This window comes from Palaemon carinicauda, chromosome 43 (assembly GCF_036898095.1).
Source record: "Palaemon carinicauda isolate YSFRI2023 chromosome 43, ASM3689809v2, whole genome shotgun sequence".
NCBI lineage: Eukaryota > Metazoa > Arthropoda > Malacostraca > Decapoda > Palaemonidae > Palaemon > Palaemon carinicauda.
This window is the reverse complement of record NC_090767.1, coordinates 42,981,188-42,998,523: the sequence shown is the minus strand read 5'-3', so window position 1 is coordinate 42,998,523 and position 17,336 is coordinate 42,981,188. Positions and strand designations below refer to the sequence as shown.

General features: G+C 41.2%; 1 pseudogene; it reads left to right on the top strand.

Annotated features, from left to right (window-relative positions):
* The first annotated feature begins 2,921 nt into the window (after positions 1 to 2,921).
* On the top strand, positions 2,922 to 5,912 carry LOC137633959 (uncharacterized; annotated as a pseudogene).
* Positions 5,913 to 17,336: the final 11,424 nt, after the last annotated feature.

The window sequence follows — 17,336 nt, the reverse complement described above, 5'->3', positions numbered from 1 at the left end:
CTCTCTCTCTCTCTCTCTCTCTCTCTCTCTCTCTCTCTCTCTCTCTCTCTCTCTCTCTCTCTCTGTCACATAGCAGAACACAAAATATTTGTTTCCTTAGATATAGTCGAGTAAATATGCCCAAAAATTACCCCGTGTAAAGATTCACCTGAGAGAGAGAGAGAGAGAGAGAGAGGGAGAGAGAGAGAGAGAGAGAGAGAGAGAGAGGAGAGAGAGAGAGAGAGAGAAAAAAAAATCTGTGATAATTGTTTAGCCAGCTTAATAATTTGATTTATAATAGTTGGTGTCGGGATGGCCAAGAACAATGCAATACCTATTAAACAAAAATTCTAATGAAAATCACGATAAAATTCAAGCTGGGTGATGATATCAAATAGCCCAAGCTCCTTTACACTGGGAGTGCTGCACGCCACTACCTATCTCCTAACCCAGCTGGTCTTAGCTCTCTCTGTACAGTATATATCTATCTACTGAGGTAAAAAATTACAACTACATGTACTCGTCAACTTACAACATATATCAAACTCAAATACAGTGAGCCCTCGCTACTTCGCGGTTCGGCCATCGCGGATTCACCACTTCACGGATTTTTTATTATAACGCATGTATATACACATCGCGGATTTTCCGAAAATTCCGAAAATACCGCGATATATGAAGACCCCAAATACGTATTTCGTTAATTCCATTAATACTGTAATTAGTAATATCTGCTCTTACTGATGGTTCATTGCATTACATATGACATATAATTCAGTACAGAAAGAAATAAAACACGAAAAGAGAATGTGATTATACGATAATTCAGTATACAGTGCGTAGTAAAATTAAATCGAACATGAAACGCAAATCAGATGCAGTCATACCGTATTTGAATGGTGTAAGGCGGCTGATGGCTACTAATACAAATGTAATGAATGTGCATCTTTTCCATAAATCTTTTGTATGTATACGTACGTAGTACTGCATCCAATAATATTCTTTGTTGCAAAAATCACATCTTGAATAATCGTACATATCCTACAACAAAACAAGCGTAAAATAGCGTACGTAAAGCTGTATACGTAGTAACTTGTATTTGAATTGGTAACTACTACGTAGCATGTAAGACAGACTGTGATTGGTTCAAGTGCTGATGGATGACGAATCAGAACCCAAGTTTTGAAATCTAGCCTGTGATTGGTGTTTTGACCGCTTCTCCAACCTGCAGCATCTTTTCGCGGCCACTTCCTTCGCCGCTCTCTCACCGGGTAGATGCTGCTACGTTATTGTGAACTTTAATCTGTGCTGTGCGTGACTGTTTTAAGTTGAATTTTTTGTTGAACTTTCTATTTAACCCCTACTGTACAATGGCTCCCAAGCATTCTGCTTCTGCTAAGGCTGGTAGTGAGCCTAAACACCACCGAAAGATGACGACGATTGCTGAGAAGGGGACGCTTCTCGATATGTTAAAAGAAGGCAGAAGTTACGCGCCGCAGCCCGCCATTTTGGAGTGAACGAATCCACCGTTCGCTATATCAAGAAGGACGAGGAGAACATTAGAAAGACGGCTACCATCACCATTAGCATATCAGCGAAGCGAGTCGTTACCACGCGTAATAAAACGATCGTACGTATGGAAGGTGCTTTAGCAGTCTGGATTGCCGACTGCCGGAAGAAGAACATAGCCTTGGATACGAACACCATCCGAACCAAGGCTTTGGGCTTGTATGAGAATTTTGCGGCAAAGGAACCTCAAGACGACGATGGCGACCATGCTGAAGAACAAGATGATGTAGATGAACCTCAACCATGGACACATACTGATTCCCAGCCTCAGAAACAACATTTTTACGCCAGCAAAGGATGGTTCGCAAAGTTTCAGAAACGCTTCGGCCTGAAAAGCGTTTCCCAGCATGGCGAGGCAATTTTGATCCGTAACTTCGGGACAAGGATTGTCTCTGAGGGTCGGGACAGTCAGGCCTTTCCGGGAAGCGGGTGCGGGGTGTCTCAGGGGGCAGGACTTGGCGAGGTCTTGTCGGTTGGCTTCGGCTGGCCGGCGGACCGAGCTCGGACCTTGCTGACCGGGTGCCCTTCCGCGGAACGGGCAAGGTTCTGCAAAGTATAATCGCGTCGAGAATTGGGGCGGAGCGTGGCTCTCGGGCCGTGCGAGGCCCCAGACGGAGACATGTATATATTACTAAGTCTGGCAGCCTAGCGACCAGCTCAGAACTGGCACGGACACGGGGAATCCGACTGTTTAATTCACTCATGCTGGCGAAAAAGGGGGTAAGTTCAAAAATGGCCTAAATGAGTTATGACTGCCAAAATGTTGCTAAAACGGGCTACTATGCTGGAAAAAAAGGGGGTAAGTGTACTGTGAATATGTTAGTCAGTACGTCAAAGTCTTTTTATGGGATAACTACATGCAGCATCATTCTGTTGGCGAAAAAGGGGGTTAGTAGAACATACCCCTTTTTAACCACATTTTCATTAAAATTCATACCCCTTTTTAACTACATTTTCAATATAGGTCAAAAGGGGTCAAGTAAACAAACTTATTAATATTTAGGTAATTATTCACTTTTTATCTATAACACTGCAATTTCAGTTCTAATCTAGTCATAAAACTCATACTCTTCTTCTTCATTTAATATGCCAGTATTAATCCCACTAGGCCTAGCAGCTAATGCACTCCACGAATGTGTATTATTGTTGCCCGAGACAGGGCCCAAACGCGTTCCCTCTACCTAAGTGCGGCTTGGCACATCCGCACGCACTAGATAGAGAGAGATATGACGTGTTGTAAGCTGTGTCATCGTTCTGAACGCGTATTAACCAGTGTTGATTACAACCCGCCTTTGATTGCAGGAGTGTAGTAATTTATAAGATTCTAATATTATGAACTTGTGTATAGATGTAAATTGAAAACGGTTTTGGTGATGGATGCATCTAAATCACGTGCTCGTCAAATTCTTGACAAAGCATTACACGAAAATGCAGAGAAAAGAAGAAAAATGGACCTGGAAAACCGCCAAAGTAATGTCAAACACTGGCTTATTGCTAATAACTTTGGAGAGCTAAGAAATGAAGGTACGTTATTGATGTTCCTGGGATGCCTGCAGTTTAGTGGGACACCTCTAATTCCGAGCAGTGATTTCCTTTTGACGGGAAATCTACTTGTAGTGCAATTTTTTTATGTGTTTTAAATGATTTTAATAGTTATTTCTATCGGAAATGAAAGTATGGTAACGCGTCATATTTGTTAGTGTTTGTGGTTTGAGATGTTCATTATTCAGACGAAAAGGGATATGTCATTTCTTAGATTTTGTATAAATAGCATCAACTTTGTTTATCAACCAGTGGTAAACAATAGTAGGAACTTTGTTTATGAGCCTACCAATTTTAGTTAGGCTTAAAATTCGCCTTACAAAATGAGCTTCTGCCTTCACGGCAGCTGTATTGTGAAGAGCCAATATTTCATTGTAACTAGAATTTTTTATGTACTTTTGCTCATAGAATTTGAAAATCACAATCGTTTGTCAGAGAAATGGTTAGATTTTTAGTTAAAAGCATCCAAAAATGAGTTTTTCACTATTTTATAGGTACTGACAAAACACGAACTTTGTAGAAATTATATTTTTGCAATGTATGTTGTCATTTGTCATTTTTCATGATTTTTCAATGTAATTGTGTGGATGGCAGGAGCACGGTTGTTCAGTAAAACAAAACAAAAAAATATAAAATTAATTTTAAAACCAAGTATAATGTTAAAGTTATTGTTGATATTATTACAGTCTGAATACTTTTATAACAGATTATGATGAGACGCCTGATAATTTCTATGATGATGATGATAGTGTAAAAGATTCAAATTTTGAAGTTACTGATGAAACCTGCAGTGTATTGTCTTCGTCCACAATTTCTCGTGAAAATAACAGTAAGCATGAGATTAGACTTAAGGGCAATCAAGAAGCAGAACATCCAAGAGAGGAAGAGGGTAGTCAAAAAGCTGAAAATCAAAGAGATGAACAACCTTGCCAAACTCCAATGAAAAGGTACTCAATAAGAGCACGGAGAGAGAAAAGTGTGTCGACAGACCGATAAATCGTATACGACTGCGTCAGGTAAATTAGTTTCCGCTAGAAAAAGTCCACTAAAGCAATGTAGATTGAAATGCTCCGAACGTTTCAATGATGAAGATCTGCAAATATTATTCATTGAATATTGGGATTTGGGCTCAGTAGATTCAAGAAGAAACTACCTCGCAACTCTTATTACACCAAAGAACCCATTACGTACCCGCCTAAGAGATGGAGGCGGCGAAAACAGAGTGCGAGATGTAACCGACGAGTATGCCTTAGAAATTAAAATGAAAAGACATCCTATTTGTCAAAAATGCTTTTTGAGGGTGTTTGGTAAAACCAAAAAATTCTTGGAAGTATTACAGAAAAAGAAAAAGGAAACTTCCTCTGGAGTGAGCCGAGGGGATAGGAGAGGAACAACTCCAAATCCACGTCGTATTAAAGAAGAGGAACTTTCTAAAATTGATGATCATATCAAATCATTTCCAGCATACGAGAGTCATAATTCTGGGGCACACTCCTCCAAAAAGTATTTGTCATCAACACTTACATTAGCAAAAATGTATTCGTTGTTTAAAGAACGCTACCCAGAGTCCTCAGTAACACGCTTTACATATGAGAAAAGATTTAATTGTCATAACTTGAGTTTCAAACAGCCTAAAATAGACACGTCATACCTGCGATGTGTCAAAGATGCAATTAGATATCACCAATACCCCTGAAGAGAAAGAACGTCTACAAGCCGAAAAAGAAAGTCATCTGTTAAGAGCTGAAAATGCCTATAGTCGTAAAAGAGATGATACAAACTTAGCTTGCAAAAATCCCTCATTTGCAACATACACATTTGACTTACAACAGTGTCTCCCCACTCCATACTTACAGTCTTCCGTAGCTTTTTATAAGCGCTTGTTGTGGACATACAATCTCACTGTTCACAATAATGTCAATAAAAAAGTGGACTGTTTTATGTGGCACGAAACCATTGCTGCTAGAGGTGCCAATCAAATAGCATCTTGTCTAATGAATATCTTGCAGAATTTGCCCAGTGATGTCCAGCACGTAATTTTTTATTCTGATGCTTGCGCCGGACAGAATAGAAATTCCCATATGGCTACTATGTTTATGCATGCATTGTCCAAATTTCCTAATATACTGACAATAGATCACAAATTTCTCATTTCCGGTCATTCACACATGGAGTGTGACTCCGACCACTCTGTCATTGAAAGACTCAAGAAAAAGAGAGCCACTGCAATCCACCATCCACGTGACTGGTACCAGCTGGTAAGATTGGCAGGAAGAAGATTTCAGGTTCATGCAATGACTCAGGAGGACTTTTATGATTACGCACAGTTATTTAAAGGCCCTCTGGTAAAAAGATCAAAGAACAGCAATAATGACAAATTTAACTGGTCACAGTGCCAGTGGTTGAGGTATCAGCGCCCCATTGGAATTTTGTTGTATAAACGATCTCTTTCAAACGAGGAGGCGTTTGAACAAGTAGATATGAAAAGAAGAGGACAGGATAATCCAAATTTGATAGATGTCAAAAAGGAATATCATTCATTACTGCCTATCAGTAAAGAAAAAAAGAAGGACTTGATTGATCTATTGCCTTTGGTTGATCCTATGTTTCACGATTTTTATAAGGCACTACCAGATATTGTGATCTTGACTTAGAGGAATTTGTTGAATAAAGCAATTTATAGCTTTTTACACCTATGCAATGCTAACTAAAGTTGTATTTCTTTAAATAGAATCTCAGAGGAAATAATTTTTTGACATTTCATTATGCCTAGATAAGTCTCTGGGAATTTTTGTTTCAACATTTTATTATACCTAGATAAGTCTCTGGGAATTTTTGTTTTAACATTTTATCATACCTAGGTAAGTCTGGGAATTTTTTTTTTTTATGGAAACCTAATTTTCTTCAATGAATTGACTGTACTAAAACTGTATTTCTGTGACGGTTTATTATACCTAGATGAGTCTTTGAAAAATTGTAAAGTTTTACTTTGAGAAAAATATTCCTTTTGTTTTTGTATGATTATGCAATGCCAACTTGACTTGTCATTTAACCGTTTATTATAAATAAATAGGCCCTCTTGAGAAATGAAAATTATCATCAGCAGTATTTTCTTTACAAAATAAAGTTATAGTATCATAAAAAAAACATTTAATTAGCCTAAAAAGAGCTATGTGATAAGTAGGTCAATAAGGTTAAAAAGGGATATGAATGATATGTAATGATAACAAAGTGGTTAAAAAGGGGCAAGTCTTGGTCAAAAAGTGATATGTACTGATAACAAAATGGTCAAAGAGAGGTGTCCTTAAAAGTGTCAGCGAGCAGGTGAACGTTGACGCGTCTAAGGTCGCTGGCGAGCTGGTGATCGCTGACGAGCAGAAGGCAAAGCGTGGAAGCCTGCGCGTAGAAGAAGTTCTAGATCGCGAGGGCGAACGTGGGAGCACAGGGCGCGTAACAGGAACCAACAGGAACAGCAGAGATGATCAGAAGAGCTCTGACGAACAGGAGAGCGCTGGCGAACAGGAGAGCGCTGATGAACAGGAGAGTGCTGGCGAACAGGAGAACGCTGACGAACAGGAGAGCGCTGACGAACAGAAGAGCGCTGACGAACAGAAGAGCGCTGGCGAACAGGAGAGCGCTGGCGAACAGGAGAGCGCTAATGAGCAGGAGAGCGCCTGTGCGCTAACACTGAGCAGGAGCAGGAGAGCAGAAGGGCGCGCAGGGGAACCCTGACAAGCAAGGGAAGAACCCCCGTGGGAGGCAACCCTTTGCCCCGAAGGAATCGTTATCCGTCGGGAGACTGATGTCCGTCGGAAGACCGTTGTCTGTCCGCCGGGAGACCGTTGTCCGTCGGGAAGACCGTTGTCCGTTGGGAAGACCGTTGCCCGTCGGAAGACAAGATCAGACTGCTGTCCACGGAAGATCAAGAAGGAGGAGTTGTAGGCTGCATACAGAGATTCAAAAAGGTGCCTCTAGCACCCTTATAGGGAGATGAGAGGCCCTTACGACGAGGCGGACGGTGAGCCTTACGGCGAAGGAGGCCAACAGCAACAGCAGCAGAAGAATCCTCCGAAGAGGAGTCTCTATGAGTGTACTCTCTCGCGAACGAAAGAGAAACACTCCGTAGAAGAGACTGGTCAGCCAGTGACCTTAAAGGAGCAATCCTCCGAAGAGGGGCTCCTGCAGTTGACCAGCCCCTTGAGCGAAACTGCAGGTGCGACTGCTCAGCACCAAGAGCATAGTCGCACGAAAAAAAGGCAAGAGAAGAACCCCCCAAAAGGTGAAAAACTCAAGCCTGGAAAGGAAAAACTTCCCTCGGAAGGAAAGATACCCACCCAAGGAGGCAAGCCTCCCGAGAGTTCTAAAATGAACTGGAGAGCTGTCAATCGTCACGAGAGTACTTCCAGTAAAAGGAGACACGCCCGTGACGAAAATCCAAAGGGGCGGCAGCAACAGCCGATTCCCCAGGCCTCAACAAGACAGCTCACACCGTTGCCATATTACAGAAACGAACTAGATCGGTAACTGTGAAAAAATAAAGCAAAAATCATTAGTACACATTCATTCCACCGGGAAGGCTCCGAAGAGGAATCCCAAGGGAAAGGAACAAGAATTACACAACAGGCACGTGCCCTCACAACCACTTACACTCACGGAAGGAGAGCTGTAACCAAAAATGAATTATAACAATTTTAATTATGAAACTATGTAATTATGTAATTTAAAAATGAATGAACACTAAAGAAAGAACGAAAACCCCCGAAAGGAATCGTTCTACAAGCTGAAAAATTAACAAATACAATTAGATTCATAAACTAACTGAGACGAAACGTACGGCGTAGCAACCCCCCCACACGGGAAGGAAGCTACAAAAGGCGTAGTAACGTAGTAAAAGGGGGAACGACCTCAAAAGAGAGAGAGAGAAAGACCGAAGTCAAACTCGATCGCGACCCATAAAATTACACCGTGGTGGCCTAAACTGCCGAGGGCTCCACGGAGATATCGTACGCTACACACACAACTCTGAAAAGGAAACTTACTGATTTCTATACTCAAATATATATACAAACATGAAAACTGTTTACATATATATTGAGTAAAAGAAAAGTAAGTGATTAAGCAAAGACAAAACAAACAATGGCTGCCAAGCGAAGACAAAGACAGAGACGTCTGTCCCAGTCCGAGCCAAAAGTGAAAGTGAGCTTCACCGGTGTGTGAGGGGAGGGAGGGGTAGCTAGCTACCAACCCCCTACCCCCCGCTAACTAGCGCGGGGGGAATACACCCTCGTTAAATTCTAATGGCTCCCCATTTCAGCTGCGCTAAAAGGTAAACCCAATGTAAATAGCGTGTTTTGTATTTCGGTTACGAAACAAGTACGAGTTAAGGGGCCTAAAGGAATGCTAATGTAGACACTACGAAAAGGTGTTGGTTGCTATAGACAGCAGGGCGGTGGCCATGGAAGTTGGAATCCGCTAATGAGTGTGTAACAACTCACCTGCCGAAGCAACTAGCCTTTAAAATGGTATGGCGCTCAAGCATTCTCCCGATTCTCGGCCGCTGGGGCCCTGTTTTTGGCGCTGAGAGAGGCGCTATGGAAGCCCCGGCGAGTAGGAGGGTCGCAGCGGTGAGCGTCAAAGGTTCTCGGCGTGAGCCGGCCTGGAGCAGCCGCTGGTGCAAATCTTGGTGGTAGTAGCAAATAATCAAGATTGATTGATTGATTGATTTAAAGTTTTCAGGCATCCTGACATCTGAGGTCATTGACGCCGGTAAAGTTCAATTTATGTATACAAAAATAAAAAATAAAATAAAAAATAAAAAAGTATTCAATTAAAATCATAAAAGTTGAATGTCAGAAGTTAAATATTTTTCAGAAGACCTGCTTCTGAAATAAATCTGAAAAACGGATTTTGAGCGAAGCGAAAAATCTATTTTTGGGTGAGATGGCCATGACGTCCTAATGGAAAGTTCCTTTAGTAGCTTCCGAAGGGTATATATGACTACAGTGATATTCCCAGAGAATCAAACCAAAGGTTTCAAAGAATTCTAACTTCTGGCGCGAGTACCTTTAAGATTACTCTCAAGGGTATCGTATATCATCAGGGGACGTATTATTGACACGCCACATGGCAATCTGCACCCCGAATAGCCTTTACGCCTCTAGGCTCTAGGGGGAAAACGTGGCAGAATAGAAGGGTAACCGCAACAAAGATTACCCTGGTTCCCCTACTACAATCGTATCAAAACCGCGCCAACTCCCTCTGGCGGTCATTCCTTGTAGAGTTGAGCAAGGTGCTACAGATACAGTAGATCAGGGGGGGAAACCGTGAAGATCTTTTCATAGAAAAGAAGGGTGGGTCCAGTAGGACGTTATGGCCATCTCACCCAAAAATAGATTTTTCGCTTCGCTCAAAATCCGTTTTTTGGGCTCAAGCCATGACGTCCTAATGGAAGCATACCAGAGAATTAATGTATCTGTGGTTTTGTGTTAGTGCCTTAAGCTTGGGGCAATATTTCCACGGCCAAAAGGGCCAATTGAGACAAATGACGTTACCGTTATCTGTCATGATCACTAAGCATAACAATGTTAGTGCTTCCTGCCCCCTGCAGGGAATGAATGAATGATTTAAAGTTTTCAGGCATCCTGAAAACTAAGGTTATTGACGCCGGTAACATTCAATTTATGTATACAAAAAAAAAAAAAAATGAAATAAAATAAAAAATTAAAGAGTATTCAGTTAAAATCATGAAAATTGAATGTCATAAAAGTTAAATATTTTTCAAAAGACCTGCTTTTGAAATAAATCTAAAAATACCACTTGCATGGTAGGACACATCATTTCCAAGAATCTTGGCAAGGATGAACCTGCCACCCTCACCTCGAGCCTCAAACAAATATCTATTCCGCAAGTTGTTATAATTGGGGCATTCGGTCAACAAATGCCTTACTGTTAGAGGTACTAAACAGTTGTCACAATACGGTTGGTGTTGGCCCTTCAGCAGAAACTCATGTGTCAACCGAGTGTGACCAATACGGAGACGACAAAGAGACGTCTCCCATTTTCGGGGCATCATATTATACCTCCAAGGAGATATGTCATTTGTTACTTCCCTCATTTTATTGCCATCTTGACTATCCCAATGCTGTTGCCATTTATTGCAAACCAATTTCTTGATGTCAGGTAAGAAATCATTACAGGGAATGGGATACCTTCTTGGCAGCAACTCGGATGTAGCCACCTTAGCCAGTGAATCTGCCTTCTCATTCCCGGACACACCTACATACGCTGGAACCCAAAAAAATTATACTGTTTATACCTCTCCGTCCAATAAGGAAGAGCCATTCTAAAATCTTTAAAACTAGAGGGTTATTAGAATTAAAAACTTCCATAGCTTGAAGGACACTCATTGCATCACTAAAAATTGTAAAATTACCCTCCTTCTCCAACGCTATTTTCTCAATAGCGGTTAATATGCCATACAGTTCGGCAGTAAATATGGAAGCGGTCAGAGGAAGTGCACCTCTACAATTAAAACCATTACTATGTACTCCAAATCCAACGCCAGCATCAGATTTGGAGCCATCAGTATAGATAAAAGTTGATCCTCTATGTTCTTTAACATGTTCATTAAAAAGAGACCTGGCTTCTAGGTCTGACATATTCTTCTTATCCCCAATAAAATATTTTCAAAAAGATATCTCTGGTAACTTCCATGGAGGCGTTGATGATACCTTGAATGGAAGTACCTTATTTCTAATTATATCCAGACTATTTAATAATCGTTTCACCCGAAAGCCATAAGGTTGAGGAGATTTTGGGTGCAACTCAGAGTATGATGCGTGTCTTACAAGGCTTGCAGTCTGAAAGGCTAGAGAGTTAGGGAGTCTTTGCAATCTAAACCAATACCGAAGAACGGAAGACATTCGGTAAAGGTCTAAAGGTAACTCTCCAGCATCAACAAGGAGACTTGGGATAGGCGAGGTTTTAAAAGCTCCAGTAGACAATCTAATACCTGCATGATGTATCGAGTCTAATATTTTTAACCGGCTTGGGGTGGCTGAAGAATATACCTCACAACCATAACTAATTTTGTAAAAATTCAAGACCTTGTATAATTTTAAAATAGTATTGCGGTCTGCCCCCATGATGTATGGGACAATACTTTTAAGATATTCAGAGCTTCAACACATTCAGCTTTTAGCGCTTTTAGGTGAGAAACCCATGTAAGTCTACAGTCAAATATCAAACCTAAAAATTTGGTTTCCGATACACATGGTATCCGTTGACCTTTAATGTATATATCCGGGTCTGGATGTACTCCCCGTATACGACAGAAATGTACAATAGTAGTTTTACTTGTCGAGAACTTAAATCCATTCATGTCAGCCCACTGGATAATTTTATCAATAGAGAGTTGGATTTTTCTCTCAACCATTGCCATTCTAGTGCCAGCAAATGATATTGAGAGATCATCCACAAATAATGTTGAGAGAACATCCTGGGGAATGGCTGAGGATATCCCATTAATTGCTAGTGCAAAAAGGGTTACACTCAGCACACTACCCTGAGGAACTCCTTCTTCCTGGCACTTACTCTCTGATAGAGTTTCCCCTACTCTCACTTGAAAAACTCTACGTGAAAGAAATGCCTAAATAAATAGTGGCAGCTCTCCTCTCAATCCCAATTCATGAATGGTTTTAAGAATACCATATCTCCATGTGGTATCATATGCCTTTTCAAGGTCAAAAAATACTATAACATGGTGCTGTTTGGAAGCAAAGGCTTCACAAATAGAAGACTCAAGTCGTATCAACACATCAGTCGTTGAGTGCATTTTTCGGAATCCACATTGAATCGGTGATAAAATACCTTTCTTTTCAAGGTACCATATTAGCCTTGCATTGACCATCTTCTCCATGATTTTACATAAACGAGATGTCAATGCAATAGGACGATAGTTTGCTGCTAAAAACTTGTCTTTACCGGGTTTTAAAAAGGCTAAAATAATGGCTAGTTCCCAAACACTTGGGTAACTATGATCATGCCATATTCTATCAATAATGCTTAAAATAAATAGCTTTGTATTAAAATGTACATGTTTAATCATTGCATATGGAATTCCATCGGGTCCAGGGGCTGTATCGTTGCAATGAGCAAGTGCGGAATCAAATTCTCTTTCAGTGAAAGGAGAATTATAAGACTCTTCCCTTCTTGTTGCAAAATTTAAAATTTTCTTTTCTTCAGTGCTCCTATACTGGTGACCAGGGGCTCCTTCACACTTGCTGGATACATTTGAAAAATGATTAGCCAGGGCATTGCTAACTTCGTTTGCTTCAGTTACATACTGGCCATTCACCTTCAACACTGGTGGTGGGTTGGGGGTGAATTTGCCAGCTATCTTTTTTACTTTCCTCCACACAGAAGATGGTGGTGTTCTACTGTTAATGGAGGAAACAAAAGACATCCATGACTGGCGCCTTGCTTCTTTCATGGCACGACGGAACTGTGCTCTACATTTCTTGTACATAGTTAAATTATCATCAGTTCTGCGTCTACGCAATCGTGTTAGAGATCTTCTTGTGGCTCTGTGGAGTGCAGTTAGTTCTGAAGACCACCACGGGACTGGTCGTCGTTTGAATAACCCTGTGGTTTTGGGAATTGAATTGACTCCTGCTGTATGAAGAGTTTCATTCAGTAGGTCTATGGCATCATCAACACTTTCAAACTGTTCTGCTCTCCCTTCGATTTCACTTCGCTCGGAAAATTTAACCCAGTCTGCCTTGTCTAGATTCCAACGTGGCGATCTTTGCAAAGGCGGATCCTTGTTGGTGTTTATAATGATTGGTGCATGATCACTAGTATGCCAATCATCTAATGTCCTCCAATCAAAATCAAGAAGGCAGTTAGAGCTTGCAATTGAAAGGTCAATGCATGACAAAGTACCTGTCTGAACATGGAAGTGTGTGGGCTCTCCTGTATTAAGGAGTCCCACATCCTCATTCTCCACAATTGATGAGATAATATTGCCCCTTGTGTTGGCCAAAACATCACCCCATAAAGGATGTCTACCATTCATATCTCCCAGTAAGAGAAAAGGTTGAGGGCGTTGTTGAATGACCTCTGCTAAATCATCATATAAAATATCATTTGGAGGTAAGTACAGAGAGCATATTGTATATTTTCTCCCTATATCAATTTGTACAACAACTGCCTGCAGGGTTGTACGTATAGACATGGGTATTTGGGGAACATCTCGACGAATGTACATGAGACTTCCACCATGGCTCCATGCTTGTTGATTATATGGTGTTCTATAGCTAACATACTCTCAAGGACTAGGATTGTTAGAATCAAGCATACTTTCCTGTAGACATACAATTATGGGGGAATGCTCATGAATTAGGAGCTTAAGTTCTTCATATTTCGCCCTCAAACCCTGACAGTTCCATTGCAAAATGGAGGAGAAAACTATGGATTATTTCTGGAAGACATCTTGGATGAGGTCTTCCCGTTAGCAGTTTTTAATTTAACATTATTACCAGTAGGTTTCTTCAGAGGTAGTCTTTTTATATTGGGTTTTACATTTGTGTTTTTCTTTGTATTCTTTTTATCTATTTGTTGAGGTGGATGGTGGACCTCAACTTGAATTTCTGATTCATTCAGTCCATCTTCTGGTCCATTAGAACCATCAGCAGACAAAACATCAAATTTATTTGATGTCATAACCTTAACGTTTCTAATGGAGGGTGGAGAGAGAGATGGAGGTCTCTCTCTTTTGCGATTAATAGATGGTGGGATTCGAGGTTTTTGCACCTTTCCCACAACAGGTGCATCAGGTAAGTTAGTCTTAAGTGGAACCTCCATCAGATCAGGCAAGGACATGGCCTGAGAGAGGTTTGTATTTTTTTTTGTAATGGCGGCTGAAGGCTGTACAGCAACGGGCAATGACCTAGTGTTAATACACCGTGGTAAAGCCTCAGGAGGTAAAATGGTTACCTCGTTATTTGACATTTTGTCAGATAGTATACTTTTTTTTAAGCTATTGGCAGCGCTAGGTTGGTTTGATTTTAATGCCTTAGCATATGTATTCGATTTATTTAATAGTCTTTTGGCATGGGTCACACTTATATGTTCTAAGTTTGATTTGTTGAGGACAGCTTCCTCCAACTTATATAGCTCGCAGCTCTTGTCTGTGGATTTGTGATTCGAGCTGCAATTTAAACACCTGGCTCCAAGTGCACACTCTCCATGGTAAGATTTGGAGCAAATACCACACATCTTCTCATTTTTGCAAACTTTGGACGGGTGCCCAAATTTAAAACAATTAAAGCATTGCAATGGCTTCTGCTTGAAGGGTCTTACTTTAATCCTTTCGTTCTCGATAATAATATGAAAAGGTACATCAGCATCCTGGAACGTAAGGATTATCATTGATGTACCTGGGACTTTATGAACTTTCCATACATTTAATGGACACATGGCCAGTATCTCCTCCTCTGTAAAATCATATAGATCTCTGTTAAAAACTACGCCCCTTCCGTAGCTAAAATTTAGGTGGGGTTTGACATCTAACTTAATGTCATCATTACTTATTTTCATATTGGACAATATTACCGACTGTGTACTGGATTTGGCATGGATAAGGAAACTATTTTTTCCGAAACGAGATATATCGCCTGGTGCAATAGTTCTTACTTTTTTCTGAATCAATTTGCATATTTTAAAATAATTCCCTGTATCCCCCTTTGATTCAGCTATAAGCCACATCGGTGGTTTTGGATTTCTCTGGGAGGGCATGACTAAATCTGCGTCTTTTTCCAACCAATCGGCAGGCCTGTACACATCTAAATCTTTTGGTACCTTATCGCAGAGAGCAGCCGCGACATTCAAGTTATTAATTTTAAAATTATTCAAATTACTTATTGCACTAAATGCTTCGTCATAACTACTATAAGATATCCATGAATCCCAAGTTTCAGCTTCAAGTTTCATCCTTATTTCTTTTATGCATCCATAGCATTCAAATGCTTTACATAGATCATCATAATTTGTTTCTATTGAAATTTGTGTAACATGGAGGATTCGAAGTTTCCTCGTGTTACCCAAATTACTCGATTTAGAAATATTAGTAGAATGGTCCTTTCCCGTTCCGAGGTCATCAACAGAGCTATCCCTTATCACATTAGCAGAGGTCGTCAACAGTGCCGGGGGAGAGTCAGCGTATCCAGGGGATGGGGGTTCGTTCCTTAAAGAATCCATTATACTAAAGAGAGAGAAAAGAGTTAGTTTGATGTACCTGCTCGAGAATGTTAGGCCATCACACGTCGGAAAGGAAATTTGCACTCTCCACTATCGGCACAATGAGAGTATACTTCCCAGATGGTCCACTCCATACCCTACCCGAAGGATAGCATCTAAACAGATATAGAGGCACAGGTGTAAGCTGAACCCGCCTGTTAGGACAGAGACCAAGAAATTATGGAATCATCCTCCCCATATCTATAATGACGGGCTTCCGGCCAAAAGCCGAGAGTCCTACCCTAAGCATTGGATCCCCCTGGATTCCGAAGACCCAACACTTGAGAATAGTTCCGCCAAAAAGGTCCAAACCATCTTCGTGATGGCTGAAATCATCCAATACCCTCACATATAGCTTTGAATGCAAACACCTCCCAACCGTGATACCTCCTCCCACTCATCAAAGCAGGCTGCAATAAAGGATGTATGAACATCCCCGCCGGGGTTACAATGGATGTAAAAACACCCAAGACATAGGAGAAAAGAAAAAAAAAATATATGTACATAATATATACACATATAATGAGGGAAATTTTTCTCAGAGTTTGGAAAGCAAGACTAAAGAAAGTTTGTGAAATTAGGATAAGGTCGAAGTAATATTGAGAAAAAGAAAAAGGTAAAAGAAAGAAATTTAGATTCGAACTGGGGGAGCAATTTCCCCAAGATCGAGAGCCCTCTTGCCCGTCACCAAGTTTCAGCACGGGAATGAAATGCCGTGCTGAAGCTCAATGACTTCATCAAGGCATTCTCTCATTAAGAGGGCCCCTGCAGGGAAGAGTCATTTTAGACGTAGGAAAAGGGCCTCAAGGTAGTATATAATGTATGAACAAACATAAGTATACACTGATAATACAACCGGTCTCAAGGATTGTATATATTGCGGAACCAATATCAGTGTCCCCATCCATTGATTGTAAGCATACAATGATATGAGAAATACTTACATGAGTAAGTTAAGGAACTCTGGTATTTTAAAACATGCAATTGTTGGGCGAATTAGGAAGCAACTGCATTTTAATAGACATTTATTCCTAATAAATGACTACATGCTAAATGAATGTAGCATGATAAGGAAATTATACGAGAGACATACACAGAAAATAATGTTCCCCTTTTTGAAAGGGGGAAATGATGAGTGCCACTCTCAAACTGAAGAAAAGCTTATTGCCGGATTAGCTAGCTATTGTCGGAGCATCTAGCAAGCTAGAAGAGAGAGAGAGAGAGAGAGAGAGAGAGAGAGAGAGAGAGAGAGAGAGAGAGAGAGAGAGAGAGAGAGAGAGAGAGAGAGAGAGAGAGCATGGAGTGAAGGCTATCTATTACTGAATATGTATACAGTAATAAAAGATGTAAAAGTCTAATTTTACTGCCTTTCTCCGAAAAGAAGGTTCACTTCCATTTAGCCATAGTACTATTGCCGGCTTACTACTGTAGGCCAGCCTCCGGCCACACGAGTACAGTCGGCATACTACCTACTGAGTCAGCCAGAACAATACGCCGACAACAGAAACTGTGGCTAGCAGTTCAAGGGAGAACTGGAGAACCTTGGTGACCAAAGGGGCCTCACATCCACAGCCGCCAAAGCCGCTGGAAGCCGGCAGTCGGCAGTCGCCGACAGCCGTCTTGGCATTCGGCAGTCGCCGACAGCTGATGACTGAGGAGGGGGGGGCGGGGTCTGGGCGGCTCCGGCAGGACTCCAGCACAGGAAAGACAATGGCTCGGCCATCGTATAAGAACAGAGAGGGGAGGGGAAAGGGTCCTATATGAGGTATAGGAGGGACCGGCAATGTTGCCGGATCTACACACCTTGAAGAAACTCTGTTTCAGTACCGGCACGACCACAAGCGGCAGGAGAATCATTTATTCTCCAGCTTAGGAGGTGCTAATACAGTTAAGGGGACGGCAGCTCATGCCATTCCTCTCAACAAGGGAGAAACAGAGTTCCAATGCCG